The sequence below is a fragment of the Anomaloglossus baeobatrachus genome, unplaced genomic scaffold (assembly GCF_048569485.1).
Source record: "Anomaloglossus baeobatrachus isolate aAnoBae1 unplaced genomic scaffold, aAnoBae1.hap1 Scaffold_4378, whole genome shotgun sequence".
In the NCBI taxonomy this organism is placed as follows: Eukaryota; Metazoa; Chordata; class Amphibia; order Anura; family Aromobatidae; genus Anomaloglossus; species Anomaloglossus baeobatrachus.
The window spans coordinates 1-12,313 of NW_027443714.1; the positions used below are offsets into that span (position 1 = coordinate 1).

A 12,313-nucleotide genomic window follows, 5' to 3' on the forward strand; every position below is an offset into this window, starting at 1 on the left:
GTTTGGGGGCTGGGAAGGAAAGGGAAAAGATTAGGGTTTGGGGATGATGAAAGGGCTTTCTACGGGTAAGGATGGCAAAGGGTGGCAGTGACGGAAAGTCAGGCAACCTGTCCTGTCCGTCTTTTTGTATCGTGAATTGGAAAGACTGCAAGGGGGAGGGGAGTTGCTTGCGCCCTAAAGGAGGAGTTATTCAGATTCATTGCAGTGGGCGGCGGCTGCAAAACGCACCATTCTTCTTGTTTTGGCTCTGCAAAGCAGCCTTTTCAAGGGTTGGCTTGGGTGACAAAATGTCTTGTGTAGGCGTGGGTTTGTCTCCCTCTCGCTCTCTCTCCCTAAGATGTGTCCGGCATAGGCCAGGGTGCCACTCGAGGCCCAAACCAATTCTGGTTATCGCTTCTCGGCCTTTTGGCTAAGATCAAGTGTAGTATCTGTTCTTATCAGTTTAATATCTGATACGTCCCCTATCTGGGGACCATATATTAAATGGATTTTTAGAACAGGGAGATGGAAAAAGAGCTTGCTCTGTCCACTCCACGCATTGACCTGGTATTGCAGTACCTCCAGGAACGGTGCACCCCTTCTTAACCCAGTTTCCAAAAGCAGAACTCAATTCACCTGATTCATATTAGCCCGATTTAATGAATTGGAAGAAAGCATACGTCTTCATATGCACCTCAATTTGGCCCATTCACTTTTCACACTTCCTCCTTTTGTTTTTTATCTTTCACACTTTTGACTTTCTTTATTCATCCAAATAGCAAACTCATCACCACTCAACCTGACCAACTCGGCTATGTCCCCGTGCTGCAGTTCTCTGTCTTATCTAGATCATTTGCAATTGAATGGAATAGATCCCTTTTGGACAAAGTGGATTCACCTGCTGCTGCAGTGACCACAGGTGTGATAACATCTAGAATTGGCATCTGGTGCGATCTCTCCGCTTCCACTCCAAAGAAAGTTACCTGTTTATTCCTATCATGCATTGGTTTTTGGGGTTTTCTTTGAGTAATGATGATCTCTTTAGTAGTCTGTTGGCGCCCTCTCCTGGAGGAATAGTTTGCTTGCTCTTGGACATTCTAAAAGAGAGGTCATGATAGACATTGAGCTTCTGAGCTCAATTGGGGACAGTCATGGGTGATGAATGTTTGCAACCTACTGCGAAGCCTCATACCGCAATATAAGGAACGTCAAATACTAAGAAAGGGCGGCCTATGAAAGAATTACTACTTTCAATAAGTACACTTAAACGGCTAATTGGGAATAGAAAAACTGTAAAAAGCCCTCTGAGAAAGCCCCCCTCTAACCTTTGATAGTAAGCTTTTCTGTAGTCTGCCTGTTGATGTATTTTCCGTTTGAACTGTGCACAACATGAAGAGACGGAACACTGGCGGCTTGTCACAATGCCCCCCGATGACATCACAATAGCGCTGCTGCCTAGAAAACAAGCTGCGCAGAAGAAGTTGTTCTTTGGGTGGGAGGGTGGGCTAGTGGAAGGAGGGGGCAATCTCTTTTTTTCCCGGGTGGTAGGGGGATGACAGGAGAAGGGAAGCGGGTGGTGAGAAAGGTACAGAGGGCAGGGTTTGGGGGCTGGGAAGGAAAGGGAAAAGATTAGGGTTTGGGGATGATGAAAGGGCTTTCTACGGGTAAGGATGGCAAAGGGTGGCAGTGACGGAAAGTCAGGCAACCTGTCCTGTCCGTCTTTTTGTATCGTGAATTGGAAAGACTGCAAGGGGGAGGGGAGTTGCTTGCGCCCTAAAGGAGGAGTTATTCAGATTCATTGCAGTGGGCGGCGGCTGCAAAACGCACCATTCTTCTTGTTTTGGCTCTGCAAAGCAGCCTTTTCAAGGGTTGGCTTGGGTGACAAAATGTCTTGTGTAGGCGTGGGTTTGTCTCCCTCTCGCTCTCTCTCCCTAAGATGTGTCCGGCATAGGCCAGGGTGCCACTCGAGGCCCAAACCAATTCTGGTTATCGCTTCTCGGCCTTTTGGCTAAGATCAAGTGTAGTATCTGTTCTTATCAGTTTAATATCTGATACGTCCCCTATCTGGGGACCATATATTAAATGGATTTTTAGAACAGGGAGATGGAAAAAGAGCTTGCTCTGTCCACTCCACGCATTGACCTGGTATTGCAGTACCTCCAGGAACGGTGCACCCCTTCTTAACCCAGTTTCCAAAAGCAGAACTCAATTCACCTGATTCATATTAGCCCGATTTAATGAATTGGAAGAAAGCATACGTCTTCATATGCACCTCAATTTGGCCCATTCACTTTTCACACTTCCTCCTTTTGTTTTTTATCTTTCACACTTTTGACTTTCTTTATTCATCCAAATAGCAAACTCATCACCACTCAACCTGACCAACTCGGCTATGTCCCCGTGCTGCAGTTCTCTGTCTTATCTAGATCATTTGCAATTGAATGGAATAGATCCCTTTTGGACAAAGTGGATTCACCTGCTGCTGCAGTGACCACAGGTGTGATAACATCTAGAATTGGCATCTGGTGCGATCTCTCCGCTTCCACTCCAAAGAAAGTTACCTGTTTATTCCTATCATGCATTGGTTTTTGGGGTTTTCTTTGAGTAATGATGATCTCTTTAGTAGTCTGTTGGCGCCCTCTCCTGGAGGAATAGTTTGCTTGCTCTTGGACATTCTAAAAGAGAGGTCATGATAGACATTGAGCTTCTGAGCTCAATTGGGGACAGTCATGGGTGATGAATGTTTGCAACCTACTGCGAAGCCTCATACCGCAATATAAGGAACGTCAAATACTAAGAAAGGGCGGCCTATGAAAGAATTACTACTTTCAATAAGTACACTTAAACGGCTAATTGGGAATAGAAAAACTGTAAAAAGCCCTCTGAGAAAGCCCCCCTCTAACCTTTGATAGTAAGCTTTTCTGTAGTCTGCCTGTTGATGTATTTTCCGTTTGAACTGTGCACAACATGAAGAGACGGAACACTGGCGGCTTGTCACAATGCCCCCCGATGACATCACAATAGCGCTGCTGCCTAGAAAACAAGCTGCGCAGAAGAAGTTGTTCTTTGGGTGGGAGGGTGGGCTAGTGGAAGGAGGGGGCAATCTCTTTTTTTCCCGGGTGGTAGGGGGATGACAGGAGAAGGGAAGCGGGTGGTGAGAAAGGTACAGAGGGCAGGGTTTGGGGGCTGGGAAGGAAAGGGAAAAGATTAGGGTTTGGGGATGATGAAAGGGCTTTCTACGGGTAAGGATGGCAAAGGGTGGCAGTGACGGAAAGTCAGGCAACCTGTCCTGTCCGTCTTTTTGTATCGTGAATTGGAAAGACTGCAAGGGGGAGGGGAGTTGCTTGCGCCCTAAAGGAGGAGTTATTCAGATTCATTGCAGTGGGCGGCGGCTGCAAAACGCACCATTCTTCTTGTTTTGGCTCTGCAAAGCAGCCTTTTCAAGGGTTGGCTTGGGTGACAAAATGTCTTGTGTAGGCGTGGGTTTGTCTCCCTCTCGCTCTCTCTCCCTAAGATGTGTCCGGCATAGGCCAGGGTGCCACTCGAGGCCCAAACCAATTCTGGTTATCGCTTCTCGGCCTTTTGGCTAAGATCAAGTGTAGTATCTGTTCTTATCAGTTTAATATCTGATACGTCCCCTATCTGGGGACCATATATTAAATGGATTTTTAGAACAGGGAGATGGAAAAAGAGCTTGCTCTGTCCACTCCACGCATTGACCTGGTATTGCAGTACCTCCAGGAACGGTGCACCCCTTCTTAACCCAGTTTCCAAAAGCAGAACTCAATTCACCTGATTCATATTAGCCCGATTTAATGAATTGGAAGAAAGCATACGTCTTCATATGCACCTCAATTTGGCCCATTCACTTTTCACACTTCCTCCTTTTGTTTTTTATCTTTCACACTTTTGACTTTCTTTATTCATCCAAATAGCAAACTCATCACCACTCAACCTGACCAACTCGGCTATGTCCCCGTGCTGCAGTTCTCTGTCTTATCTAGATCATTTGCAATTGAATGGAATAGATCCCTTTTGGACAAAGTGGATTCACCTGCTGCTGCAGTGACCACAGGTGTGATAACATCTAGAATTGGCATCTGGTGCGATCTCTCCGCTTCCACTCCAAAGAAAGTTACCTGTTTATTCCTATCATGCATTGGTTTTTGGGGTTTTCTTTGAGTAATGATGATCTCTTTAGTAGTCTGTTGGCGCCCTCTCCTGGAGGAATAGTTTGCTTGCTCTTGGACATTCTAAAAGAGAGGTCATGATAGACATTGAGCTTCTGAGCTCAATTGGGGACAGTCATGGGTGATGAATGTTTGCAACCTACTGCGAAGCCTCATACCGCAATATAAGGAACGTCAAATACTAAGAAAGGGCGGCCTATGAAAGAATTACTACTTTCAATAAGTACACTTAAACGGCTAATTGGGAATAGAAAAACTGTAAAAAGCCCTCTGAGAAAGCCCCCCTCTAACCTTTGATAGTAAGCTTTTCTGTAGTCTGCCTGTTGATGTATTTTCCGTTTGAACTGTGCACAACATGAAGAGACGGAACACTGGCGGCTTGTCACAATGCCCCCCGATGACATCACAATAGCGCTGCTGCCTAGAAAACAAGCTGCGCAGAAGAAGTTGTTCTTTGGGTGGGAGGGTGGGCTAGTGGAAGGAGGGGGCAATCTCTTTTTTTCCCGGGTGGTAGGGGGATGACAGGAGAAGGGAAGCGGGTGGTGAGAAAGGTACAGAGGGCAGGGTTTGGGGGCTGGGAAGGAAAGGGAAAAGATTAGGGTTTGGGGATGATGAAAGGGCTTTCTACGGGTAAGGATGGCAAAGGGTGGCAGTGACGGAAAGTCAGGCAACCTGTCCTGTCCGTCTTTTTGTATCGTGAATTGGAAAGACTGCAAGGGGGAGGGGAGTTGCTTGCGCCCTAAAGGAGGAGTTATTCAGATTCATTGCAGTGGGCGGCGGCTGCAAAACGCACCATTCTTCTTGTTTTGGCTCTGCAAAGCAGCCTTTTCAAGGGTTGGCTTGGGTGACAAAATGTCTTGTGTAGGCGTGGGTTTGTCTCCCTCTCGCTCTCTCTCCCTAAGATGTGTCCGGCATAGGCCAGGGTGCCACTCGAGGCCCAAACCAATTCTGGTTATCGCTTCTCGGCCTTTTGGCTAAGATCAAGTGTAGTATCTGTTCTTATCAGTTTAATATCTGATACGTCCCCTATCTGGGGACCATATATTAAATGGATTTTTAGAACAGGGAGATGGAAAAAGAGCTTGCTCTGTCCACTCCACGCATTGACCTGGTATTGCAGTACCTCCAGGAACGGTGCACCCCTTCTTAACCCAGTTTCCAAAAGCAGAACTCAATTCACCTGATTCATATTAGCCCGATTTAATGAATTGGAAGAAAGCATACGTCTTCATATGCACCTCAATTTGGCCCATTCACTTTTCACACTTCCTCCTTTTGTTTTTTATCTTTCACACTTTTGACTTTCTTTATTCATCCAAATAGCAAACTCATCACCACTCAACCTGACCAACTCGGCTATGTCCCCGTGCTGCAGTTCTCTGTCTTATCTAGATCATTTGCAATTGAATGGAATAGATCCCTTTTGGACAAAGTGGATTCACCTGCTGCTGCAGTGACCACAGGTGTGATAACATCTAGAATTGGCATCTGGTGCGATCTCTCCGCTTCCACTCCAAAGAAAGTTACCTGTTTATTCCTATCATGCATTGGTTTTTGGGGTTTTCTTTGAGTAATGATGATCTCTTTAGTAGTCTGTTGGCGCCCTCTCCTGGAGGAATAGTTTGCTTGCTCTTGGACATTCTAAAAGAGAGGTCATGATAGACATTGAGCTTCTGAGCTCAATTGGGGACAGTCATGGGTGATGAATGTTTGCAACCTACTGCGAAGCCTCATACCGCAATATAAGGAACGTCAAATACTAAGAAAGGGCGGCCTATGAAAGAATTACTACTTTCAATAAGTACACTTAAACGGCTAATTGGGAATAGAAAAACTGTAAAAAGCCCTCTGAGAAAGCCCCCCTCTAACCTTTGATAGTAAGCTTTTCTGTAGTCTGCCTGTTGATGTATTTTCCGTTTGAACTGTGCACAACATGAAGAGACGGAACACTGGCGGCTTGTCACAATGCCCCCCGATGACATCACAATAGCGCTGCTGCCTAGAAAACAAGCTGCGCAGAAGAAGTTGTTCTTTGGGTGGGAGGGTGGGCTAGTGGAAGGAGGGGGCAATCTCTTTTTTTCCCGGGTGGTAGGGGGATGACAGGAGAAGGGAAGCGGGTGGTGAGAAAGGTACAGAGGGCAGGGTTTGGGGGCTGGGAAGGAAAGGGAAAAGATTAGGGTTTGGGGATGATGAAAGGGCTTTCTACGGGTAAGGATGGCAAAGGGTGGCAGTGACGGAAAGTCAGGCAACCTGTCCTGTCCGTCTTTTTGTATCGTGAATTGGAAAGACTGCAAGGGGGAGGGGAGTTGCTTGCGCCCTAAAGGAGGAGTTATTCAGATTCATTGCAGTGGGCGGCGGCTGCAAAACGCACCATTCTTCTTGTTTTGGCTCTGCAAAGCAGCCTTTTCAAGGGTTGGCTTGGGTGACAAAATGTCTTGTGTAGGCGTGGGTTTGTCTCCCTCTCGCTCTCTCTCCCTAAGATGTGTCCGGCATAGGCCAGGGTGCCACTCGAGGCCCAAACCAATTCTGGTTATCGCTTCTCGGCCTTTTGGCTAAGATCAAGTGTAGTATCTGTTCTTATCAGTTTAATATCTGATACGTCCCCTATCTGGGGACCATATATTAAATGGATTTTTAGAACAGGGAGATGGAAAAAGAGCTTGCTCTGTCCACTCCACGCATTGACCTGGTATTGCAGTACCTCCAGGAACGGTGCACCCCTTCTTAACCCAGTTTCCAAAAGCAGAACTCAATTCACCTGATTCATATTAGCCCGATTTAATGAATTGGAAGAAAGCATACGTCTTCATATGCACCTCAATTTGGCCCATTCACTTTTCACACTTCCTCCTTTTGTTTTTTATCTTTCACACTTTTGACTTTCTTTATTCATCCAAATAGCAAACTCATCACCACTCAACCTGACCAACTCGGCTATGTCCCCGTGCTGCAGTTCTCTGTCTTATCTAGATCATTTGCAATTGAATGGAATAGATCCCTTTTGGACAAAGTGGATTCACCTGCTGCTGCAGTGACCACAGGTGTGATAACATCTAGAATTGGCATCTGGTGCGATCTCTCCGCTTCCACTCCAAAGAAAGTTACCTGTTTATTCCTATCATGCATTGGTTTTTGGGGTTTTCTTTGAGTAATGATGATCTCTTTAGTAGTCTGTTGGCGCCCTCTCCTGGAGGAATAGTTTGCTTGCTCTTGGACATTCTAAAAGAGAGGTCATGATAGACATTGAGCTTCTGAGCTCAATTGGGGACAGTCATGGGTGATGAATGTTTGCAACCTACTGCGAAGCCTCATACCGCAATATAAGGAACGTCAAATACTAAGAAAGGGCGGCCTATGAAAGAATTACTACTTTCAATAAGTACACTTAAACGGCTAATTGGGAATAGAAAAACTGTAAAAAGCCCTCTGAGAAAGCCCCCCTCTAACCTTTGATAGTAAGCTTTTCTGTAGTCTGCCTGTTGATGTATTTTCCGTTTGAACTGTGCACAACATGAAGAGACGGAACACTGGCGGCTTGTCACAATGCCCCCCGATGACATCACAATAGCGCTGCTGCCTAGAAAACAAGCTGCGCAGAAGAAGTTGTTCTTTGGGTGGGAGGGTGGGCTAGTGGAAGGAGGGGGCAATCTCTTTTTTTCCCGGGTGGTAGGGGGATGACAGGAGAAGGGAAGCGGGTGGTGAGAAAGGTACAGAGGGCAGGGTTTGGGGGCTGGGAAGGAAAGGGAAAAGATTAGGGTTTGGGGATGATGAAAGGGCTTTCTACGGGTAAGGATGGCAAAGGGTGGCAGTGACGGAAAGTCAGGCAACCTGTCCTGTCCGTCTTTTTGTATCGTGAATTGGAAAGACTGCAAGGGGGAGGGGAGTTGCTTGCGCCCTAAAGGAGGAGTTATTCAGATTCATTGCAGTGGGCGGCGGCTGCAAAACGCACCATTCTTCTTGTTTTGGCTCTGCAAAGCAGCCTTTTCAAGGGTTGGCTTGGGTGACAAAATGTCTTGTGTAGGCGTGGGTTTGTCTCCCTCTCGCTCTCTCTCCCTAAGATGTGTCCGGCATAGGCCAGGGTGCCACTCGAGGCCCAAACCAATTCTGGTTATCGCTTCTCGGCCTTTTGGCTAAGATCAAGTGTAGTATCTGTTCTTATCAGTTTAATATCTGATACGTCCCCTATCTGGGGACCATATATTAAATGGATTTTTAGAACAGGGAGATGGAAAAAGAGCTTGCTCTGTCCACTCCACGCATTGACCTGGTATTGCAGTACCTCCAGGAACGGTGCACCCCTTCTTAACCCAGTTTCCAAAAGCAGAACTCAATTCACCTGATTCATATTAGCCCGATTTAATGAATTGGAAGAAAGCATACGTCTTCATATGCACCTCAATTTGGCCCATTCACTTTTCACACTTCCTCCTTTTGTTTTTTATCTTTCACACTTTTGACTTTCTTTATTCATCCAAATAGCAAACTCATCACCACTCAACCTGACCAACTCGGCTATGTCCCCGTGCTGCAGTTCTCTGTCTTATCTAGATCATTTGCAATTGAATGGAATAGATCCCTTTTGGACAAAGTGGATTCACCTGCTGCTGCAGTGACCACAGGTGTGATAACATCTAGAATTGGCATCTGGTGCGATCTCTCCGCTTCCACTCCAAAGAAAGTTACCTGTTTATTCCTATCATGCATTGGTTTTTGGGGTTTTCTTTGAGTAATGATGATCTCTTTAGTAGTCTGTTGGCGCCCTCTCCTGGAGGAATAGTTTGCTTGCTCTTGGACATTCTAAAAGAGAGGTCATGATAGACATTGAGCTTCTGAGCTCAATTGGGGACAGTCATGGGTGATGAATGTTTGCAACCTACTGCGAAGCCTCATACCGCAATATAAGGAACGTCAAATACTAAGAAAGGGCGGCCTATGAAAGAATTACTACTTTCAATAAGTACACTTAAACGGCTAATTGGGAATAGAAAAACTGTAAAAAGCCCTCTGAGAAAGCCCCCCTCTAACCTTTGATAGTAAGCTTTTCTGTAGTCTGCCTGTTGATGTATTTTCCGTTTGAACTGTGCACAACATGAAGAGACAGAACACTGGCGGCTTGTCACAATGCCCCCCGATGACATCACAATAGCGCTGCTGCCTAGAAAACAAGCTGCGCAGAAGAAGTTGTTCTTTGGGTGGGAGGGTGGGCTAGTGGAAGGAGGGGGCAATCTCTTTTTTTCCCGGGTGGTAGGGGGATGACAGGAGAAGGGAAGCGGGTGGTGAGAAAGGTACAGAGGGCAGGGTTTGGGGGCTGGGAAGGAAAGGGAAAAGATTAGGGTTTGGGGATGATGAAAGGGCTTTCTACGGGTAAGGATGGCAAAGGGTGGCAGTGACGGAAAGTCAGGCAACCTGTCCTGTCCGTCTTTTTGTATCGTGAATTGGAAAGACTGCAAGGGGGAGGGGAGTTGCTTGCGCCCTAAAGGAGGAGTTATTCAGATTCATTGCAGTGGGCGGCGGCTGCAAAACGCACCATTCTTCTTGTTTTGGCTCTGCAAAGCAGCCTTTTCAAGGGTTGGCTTGGGTGACAAAATGTCTTGTGTAGGCGTGGGTTTGTCTCCCTCTCGCTCTCTCTCCCTAAGATGTGTCCGGCATAGGCCAGGGTGCCACTCGAGGCCCAAACCAATTCTGGTTATCGCTTCTCGGCCTTTTGGCTAAGATCAAGTGTAGTATCTGTTCTTATCAGTTTAATATCTGATACGTCCCCTATCTGGGGACCATATATTAAATGGATTTTTAGAACAGGGAGATGGAAAAAGAGCTTGCTCTGTCCACTCCACGCATTGACCTGGTATTGCAGTACCTCCAGGAACGGTGCACCCCTTCTTAACCCAGTTTCCAAAAGCAGAACTCAATTCACCTGATTCATATTAGCCCGATTTAATGAATTGGAAGAAAGCATACGTCTTCATATGCACCTCAATTTGGCCCATTCACTTTTCACACTTCCTCCTTTTGTTTTTTATCTTTCACACTTTTGACTTTCTTTATTCATCCAAATAGCAAACTCATCACCACTCAACCTGACCAACTCGGCTATGTCCCCGTGCTGCAGTTCTCTGTCTTATCTAGATCATTTGCAATTGAATGGAATAGATCCCTTTTGGACAAAGTGGATTCACCTGCTGCTGCAGTGACCACAGGTGTGATAACATCTAGAATTGGCATCTGGTGCGATCTCTCCGCTTCCACTCCAAAGAAAGTTACCTGTTTATTCCTATCATGCATTGGTTTTTGGGGTTTTCTTTGAGTAATGATGATCTCTTTAGTAGTCTGTTGGCGCCCTCTCCTGGAGGAATAGTTTGCTTGCTCTTGGACATTCTAAAAGAGAGGTCATGATAGACATTGAGCTTCTGAGCTCAATTGGGGACAGTCATGGGTGATGAATGTTTGCAACCTACTGCGAAGCCTCATACCGCAATATAAGGAACGTCAAATACTAAGAAAGGGCGGCCTATGAAAGAATTACTACTTTCAATAAGTACACTTAAACGGCTAATTGGGAATAGAAAAACTGTAAAAAGCCCTCTGAGAAAGCCCCCCTCTAACCTTTGATAGTAAGCTTTTCTGTAGTCTGCCTGTTGATGTATTTTCCGTTTGAACTGTGCACAACATGAAGAGACGGAACACTGGCGGCTTGTCACAATGCCCCCCGATGACATCACAATAGCGCTGCTGCCTAGAAAACAAGCTGCGCAGAAGAAGTTGTTCTTTGGGTGGGAGGGTGGGCTAGTGGAAGGAGGGGGCAATCTCTTTTTTTCCCGGGTGGTAGGGGGATGACAGGAGAAGGGAAGCGGGTGGTGAGAAAGGTACAGAGGGCAGGGTTTGGGGGCTGGGAAGGAAAGGGAAAAGATTAGGGTTTGGGGATGATGAAAGGGCTTTCTACGGGTAAGGATGGCAAAGGGTGGCAGTGACGGAAAGTCAGGCAACCTGTCCTGTCCGTCTTTTTGTATCGTGAATTGGAAAGACTGCAAGGGGGAGGGGAGTTGCTTGCGCCCTAAAGGAGGAGTTATTCAGATTCATTGCAGTGGGCGGCGGCTGCAAAACGCACCATTCTTCTTGTTTTGGCTCTGCAAAGCAGCCTTTTCAAGGGTTGGCTTGGGTGACAAAATGTCTTGTGTAGGCGTGGGTTTGTCTCCCTCTCGCTCTCTCTCCCTAAGATGTGTCCGGCATAGGCCAGGGTGCCACTCGAGGCCCAAACCAATTCTGGTTATCGCTTCTCGGCCTTTTGGCTAAGATCAAGTGTAGTATCTGTTCTTATCAGTTTAATATCTGATACGTCCCCTATCTGGGGACCATATATTAAATGGATTTTTAGAACAGGGAGATGGAAAAAGAGCTTGCTCTGTCCACTCCACGCATTGACCTGGTATTGCAGTACCTCCAGGAACGGTGCACCCCTTCTTAACCCAGTTTCCAAAAGCAGAACTCAATTCACCTGATTCATATTAGCCCGATTTAATGAATTGGAAGAAAGCATACGTCTTCATATGCACCTCAATTTGGCCCATTCACTTTTCACACTTCCTCCTTTTGTTTTTTATCTTTCACACTTTTGACTTTCTTTATTCATCCAAATAGCAAACTCATCACCACTCAACCTGACCAACTCGGCTATGTCCCCGTGCTGCAGTTCTCTGTCTTATCTAGATCATTTGCAATTGAATGGAATAGATCCCTTTTGGACAAAGTGGATTCACCTGCTGCTGCAGTGACCACAGGTGTGATAACATCTAGAATTGGCATCTGGTGCGATCTCTCCGCTTCCACTCCAAAGAAAGTTACCTGTTTATTCCTATCATGCATTGGTTTTTGGGGTTTTCTTTGAGTAATGATGATCTCTTTAGTAGTCTGTTGGCGCCCTCTCCTGGAGGAATAGTTTGCTTGCTCTTGGACATTCTAAAAGAGAGGTCATGATAGACATTGAGCTTCTGAGCTCAATTGGGGACAGTCATGGGTGATGAATGTTTGCAACCTACTGCGAAGCCTCATACCGCAATATAAGGAACGTCAAATACTAAGAAAGGGCGGCCTATGAAAGAATTACTACTTTCAATAAGTACACTTAAACGGCTAATTGGGAATAGAAA

The 12,313-nt window shown here is 46.2% G+C and overlaps 8 non-coding genes across 8 annotated transcripts; all 8 read left to right on the forward strand.

The window, feature by feature from the left end:
* Positions 1-389: 389 nt before the first annotated feature.
* Positions 390-580, forward strand: LOC142279615 (U2 spliceosomal RNA). Its single transcript, XR_012742205.1, has one exon. It is a non-coding gene; the product is annotated as a U2 spliceosomal RNA (small nuclear RNA).
* Positions 581-1,967: 1,387 nt separating this feature from the next.
* Positions 1,968-2,158, forward strand: LOC142279627 (U2 spliceosomal RNA). Its single transcript, XR_012742216.1, has one exon. It is a non-coding gene; the product is annotated as a U2 spliceosomal RNA (small nuclear RNA).
* Positions 2,159-3,545: 1,387 nt separating this feature from the next.
* On the forward strand, positions 3,546-3,736 carry LOC142279633 (U2 spliceosomal RNA). The gene has a single exon (XR_012742220.1). It is a non-coding gene; the product is annotated as a U2 spliceosomal RNA (small nuclear RNA).
* A 1,387-nt stretch (positions 3,737-5,123) lies between these two features.
* On the forward strand, positions 5,124-5,314 carry LOC142279634 (U2 spliceosomal RNA). The gene has a single exon (XR_012742221.1). It is a non-coding gene; the product is annotated as a U2 spliceosomal RNA (small nuclear RNA).
* Positions 5,315-6,701: 1,387 nt separating this feature from the next.
* On the forward strand, positions 6,702-6,892 carry LOC142279635 (U2 spliceosomal RNA). Its single transcript, XR_012742222.1, has one exon. It is a non-coding gene; the product is annotated as a U2 spliceosomal RNA (small nuclear RNA).
* A 1,387-nt stretch (positions 6,893-8,279) lies between these two features.
* On the forward strand, positions 8,280-8,470 carry LOC142279616 (U2 spliceosomal RNA). Its single transcript, XR_012742206.1, has one exon. It is a non-coding gene; the product is annotated as a U2 spliceosomal RNA (small nuclear RNA).
* A 1,387-nt stretch (positions 8,471-9,857) lies between these two features.
* Positions 9,858-10,048, forward strand: LOC142279617 (U2 spliceosomal RNA). Its single transcript, XR_012742207.1, has one exon. It is a non-coding gene; the product is annotated as a U2 spliceosomal RNA (small nuclear RNA).
* A 1,387-nt stretch (positions 10,049-11,435) lies between these two features.
* Positions 11,436-11,626, forward strand: LOC142279618 (U2 spliceosomal RNA). The gene has a single exon (XR_012742208.1). It is a non-coding gene; the product is annotated as a U2 spliceosomal RNA (small nuclear RNA).
* The last annotated feature ends 687 nt before the right edge of the window (positions 11,627-12,313 follow it).